This window comes from Brienomyrus brachyistius, unplaced genomic scaffold (assembly GCF_023856365.1).
Source record: "Brienomyrus brachyistius isolate T26 unplaced genomic scaffold, BBRACH_0.4 scaffold314, whole genome shotgun sequence".
Taxonomy (NCBI): Eukaryota; Metazoa; Chordata; class Actinopteri; order Osteoglossiformes; family Mormyridae; genus Brienomyrus; species Brienomyrus brachyistius.
Window position 1 is genome coordinate 42,042 of NW_026042589.1, and position 5,294 is coordinate 47,335.

Here is a 5,294-nt window from a genome sequence, read left to right on the forward strand (position 1 = left end):
CAGTTCACTGTCAGGCTTGGCGTATTGCGGAACCGGTCTTCTTTTGTTGAATTGTTCTATTGCTCCTCACCTCTGATTCTCTGGGGGGGGGGGTTTCCCAAATCACTTCTTTCTTTCCAACTGGGGTTTTTCTCTGCATTTGACCTGCTGTGCCTCTTCTTTTCACTCAAACTCATTTTGCCCGTTTAAAAATAATATTCAGCCATTATTTAGAAAAAAATACCCGTGTATGTTTATGCAGTGAAGTGCTGGCCTTTATTCCTCATCATAGTCTGACAATAAGGGAACAACGCGGGAAAGATGCAGAGTCACGCCATCTATCATATGGCAGAATTAAATCCCACCTGGAGGGGGGGGGGGGGTGTATGCCAGCAAAACAGAGAGCAGACAGGATTTACAGAAGCATCTACCAGAGCAGTCATGTCTTTCCAGAAGCGTCTATCTAAGCAGCCCTACCTTTCCAAAAATATCTCCCAGTATGGCCATGTCTTTCCAGAAGAATCTACCAGGACACATGTCTTTGGTCGTCTCTGCATGTTCTGGGACAGTTCTACGGCCACTCTCTGCACCCCCACCCTCTGGCCTACAGCGTCCTTCTCTGGATGACAGCAATGCCGGCCATAAGTGCTGACGACAAGCTCACCAGGTGGGTAAAGCTGGCCATGGGTGTGTGATGCTAGTTGCGGTGTGGAATGGGTGGGGTGGGGGGGGGGGTGTGGCATTGTTAGTATGCTCTGCCCTTTTGCAGGGTGCTGATTTTTTGGAAAAGATTATCTGCAGGAGCTCAGATAGCTAAATGCCACACAATTGTCTCATATCGATGCAATGCAGTTGCCTTACATTCTACGATTATTTAATTACATTCAATATCCCACAATTCTCAGGCGTCGTACAATTCCCTTATATTCCAATCATTAGATATCACAAAATTATCCGATAGGACAGAAGTATTTTACAATATTCCACAACTGCCTGAAATTCCAGTCATCGGATAAGACACTATAGTCTTATGTTATGGTCTATGTTTGTGGTTGCATCTTATCTAGGTTCCATGCTCCACGGATGCAGTCCCAGGTTTTGCACCCACCTTCTGCCTGTCTGAGAAGATGCCGGCCTCCGTAATGAATAAGATGAACCTGTGCCTGTTTTGGTCCTGGGCATCACCTGAATAAAAGGACCATGTTCCTGCAGTTTGGAGAGGGGTTTGGTTTTTTTGTGGAAGAGCTTCTTCTTGTGCTATATTTGTGATTGACTTTGATCTTGGGCTTGACCTTTACTTGGATCTTTTGCTGAATTGTGATTTGACCTTGGCGTATGATTGTATAGTTTGTGTATTTGGTGTTTTGTCCCTTGTTAATTCTGTGTACACTGAGAGTAGGAAGTGACTGCCTTTATGGTTCATGTATATGTGCTTGGGATGTTTTTAGCTAGTCAGGGAGGTAGGATAGCGCTTGTCTTTCATTTGGATTTTCTTTTGGTTTAGGGTGAGTGTGTGTGTGTGTGTGTGTGGCTTTGCTGTCAATGCTTGTTTTAGCTATTATTGTATTATTCAAATTATTTGACAGATGCCCCATATCCTGGACCCCATGTGAGGAGAAATTCACATTGTAATATTTCGGGAGCACTTCTGCACTGATCCCGCATTAGCGCCACTCAAACGTTGCATGTAAGAGGGCCCCCTCTTGGCCAGAAACAGTCACTACACTACCCTAGAAACAAGAAATTACGTTGTGTGTAATAGGAGCGTGTGAGTGCGCTGGGGCTGGACCTGCGGTCAGCCACTCCTGTGTACTCAGTACTCGCACCTTTTCATTCATCCTTTGATCTTTCACTTTGTGGTATTTTAATAAAGAACTCTCAGTATTGGAGCTGCTGTTCTGGGCTTGACATTTTCACTCTGATGTGGGGATGGATTCGGGTGCTCCTGAATGAGCAAGAAGGTTGGACCATTCACCACTGTCTCTGTAAGAAATCCCCGCATGAGCACATCGGCAGGCCCGGAAAGCCGAGCGAGAGATAGCGAGCGATGCACCTCCTGGAGGCCTCCATGTGTGAGACGGGAAGGAGGCGAGACTGCCTGGGGGAACCGCTTCGCAAACATGCTGCCTTATCCTCCCGCCTCTATTGCCATAGCAACCGGGGCCTTCTGCTTTCTGACACGTTCTGCTGAAGGAGCATAATAGAGCCCCATCCTTGGGAACTGCTGAATGACATTTCCACGGCGATAAGCAGCTGAAGTCACATGGCATATCATTCATTGGTCTGCAGTGATTAATTACTTCAATGAAACGTGTGCCAGGAAATTATAGTATCCAAACTGCAACCATGGGTCTATCACACAATGTACTATGATTTTTACCATAAGAACAGTAGACTTACTGTATGTCTTTCTCTGCTGACTAAACCACATACTTGCTGATGTTCTGAATGTTCACTATAAGCTGCTAAAAATCTTCAATTTAAAAATGCACAAGTGTAATAATTTTCCCATTTTTAGAGTCCTCTTTCAAGAACGTTCCAGCCCTGGAAGCCGCGGCAGCGTCGTCCTACACTTTCAGGAGGTGATGCACCTTTTCGCAAGTGCATGTGTGACAGCGAGCCTGTTTACAGCTCCTGGTCGAGGCACCTGCACGCTGTAATCAAGCCTGATTAAAACTGTAGGGGTGTAACTTCACATCATTTTTCTTACGGTCCGTCTCCTACAGTGAGGACCCACTGACTGGTGATGCTAACAGCCCTCGAGCTCTGACACTGTCCAGCTGTCTTCTGCCAACCTGTGTGTACCACGCCCCCCCCGCCCCATCTAGAAGAGGGACAGTTGCTCGGAGGAGCATGATATCTCTTAGAGTGGTGCTGTTTGCTTGACTTGAGAGTTTCAGCTGATTTACATTTATTTAGCAGATGTTAACCAAAGCAACATACAATTGAACTGAGAGAGCAGGGTCAGACTCTCCCTGGAGCAATTGGGGGTTATGGGCCTTATTCAAGGGCCCAACAGTGACATCACCCAGGGATTTGAACCAGCGACCTTCTGTTCACAGACAGAGGAGCCAGACACCCTGCCCCCCACCAAAGTTTATTTTTTTCCTCATTCAGTATTGTTAGTCTAACATGAAACGACTAAGATGAAGCCTCATGAGCCTCCACATGAGTGCCCCCGCCTCTGGGTCAAAGTTCAAGACCTCAAACTTTGTTTCGGGGGAGATGGGCATCATATGAATGCTGACACTCATGTGATGCTCTTCTCACTGAGCTAATACCTTCCAAAACTGTGGTGTTCAACCAGTGTAAGGTACGCTCGTGCAAATGAATCGAGTGAGGATTCCGGAAAAGGCTTTCCCCCCATCCCCAGGATGGACTGGACGTCCGGAATACCAGGTATTTTCCTGGTGGTGTGATATATGTGACCCAAAAATCCCGGCCCTGCCCCACCCCACACACAGTCAGAACATCAAGTAATGCAGTATACTTTCAGTTTATCGTTCATCATCCCGGTGCGCATTCATTAACCAAATTCAATTAAGACCTGTCAAATGAGCAGGAAAGATGCTGCACAGCACAGACAGCAGGCATGCTCTGACATGTCAGAAAGGTACGCGGCATCAATTACTTCAAACCTCTACAATGTTGTAAAATATTGAATTATACGCGGTGTACGTACCTCAGACCAAGGCTTTCATTCAGATAACTGGATAATAATGTTTTTGTGCTCCTAAATACGATTAAAAATACGGTGTACGGTTAATACTTGATTCTCAGCTTATAAGATCACGGAAACAGAAAATTTCCCAGTGCAAGAACCGAGCCTCGGGCTCTATGTTTATGAGCAACACAGCTGTCGTTAAGAACGATGATTACCTCGGCTGCCGCTTTCATTGCTCATGTGTGTGTTCTGTCCCTGCTTTGAAGCGCGATAAATCCTGTGAAGCACCACGCAGGAATGGAGACGAGTAGGAACACACGAGCGATAAACAACCTTAATGGGAGGGAACCGTGGAAAAATAAACTATGAATACACAGCGCGCTCCGGGAGAGCGTGGAGCATATTTTATCGCCACCATTTTTATTCAGTTTCGATTATGAATGAGATAAATCACACGGTAGATATAAAAGAGACAAAGAACCCCACTTTCAGATCTTCAAGTAACGGCCGTTCCTCCACGACCCCTCGCAATCAACTGAGAGACACATTAAGGGTGGCGATAGATGGTCACCTGGTACAACTAGCTGAGCATGAAGAGTCACAACTGGTTGGTTGAAACAAAATTGGGGTTTGGATTCGTACTTTTTGAACCTGAACTTTCCACCTCTGATAATTTCTGAATATGTAGAATAAGGAAGTGGAAACAGGCGGTTCAAAAATTGCCAGGCTGTTACGTAATAGTCTTAACCACGCCCCCAATTTTATCATGCGCCAGCCTACTTTCAAGCTCAACGGATATCAACTGTTGCCAGGTATTGTGCGAATCACTCTCAGGGAAACACGCCACATGGCCGTAGTGCCGTAACTGACGCTCCCTCACGATGCAGGTAACGTGCCTCATTCCGGACTCAGCTAGCCACCGCTCATTCCACACAAAGTCAAACCAGCGGTACCCAAGGATCCTCGAAAGAGGCAGTCGATGGTAGACTTCTTAGGCGTAAAACTGTCGCTGATAGGCAAGCAAGTGATCATGGATGCTGTTATGTATGACCCTAGCAAGGACCATACCAGGCACTGAAAGCTGTGTTTTCCCCCAGCAGTTGCCACAATCCAGGCAATCACCCTTCCCTTTCCAGACAGGGGCTACAAGTCCCATTTTCCAGTAAGTTGGGATAAAGACTGACTCCCAAATGGAGGCAGAGATTGCCTGCAATGCCAGGAGGACAGCCTTACCACCAGCCTGGAGAAGTTCACCCTGGATATCACAGGTCCCTGCGGCCTTCCCTGCCCTCATCTGATTCACCGCCCGTGCAATCTCAGTGAGATTCACAGCTGATCGGAGGATAAGCTTCGAGAACCGCAGACCCAGAGATGGCGAACATCCTAGCTGGAGGGTCAGCTTTGAACAAGTGCTCAAAGTAGCCGGCCCAGCGGGTCACAACTGCAGTGTCATCCGTAAGGACCGTTCCATCACCCGCCCGGAGTGCAAGTCTCCGAGGAACAGACTCAGATGTGCGAAATGCTTCGATTCCTCTGTAAGCAGGACGTGGGTCACTAGACCACAGATGGTTTGTTACCTGCTCACAAATATTCTAACAAACGCCTCCATATCTGCCCTCACAGCCATTCTTCACAGTTCCCGGTACAGACT

The 5,294-nt window shown here is 47.0% G+C and overlaps 1 long non-coding RNA gene across 2 annotated transcripts; it reads right to left on the reverse strand.

Annotated features, from left to right (window-relative positions):
• Window positions 1-2,873: 2,873 nt before the first annotated feature.
• LOC125728556 (uncharacterized) lies at window positions 2,874-5,057 on the reverse strand. 2 transcript variants are annotated; one of them, XR_007389177.1, is made up of 3 exons: window positions 4,215-5,057; window positions 3,859-3,976; window positions 2,874-3,712 (listed from the first exon to the last, which is right to left on the reverse strand). It is a non-coding gene; the product is annotated as an uncharacterized LOC125728556 (long non-coding RNA). The 2 variants fall into 2 exon arrangements; XR_007389178.1 differs by lacking the exon at window positions 4,215-5,057 and adding an exon at window positions 4,130-4,205.
• Between the last annotated feature and the right edge of the window lie 237 nt (window positions 5,058-5,294).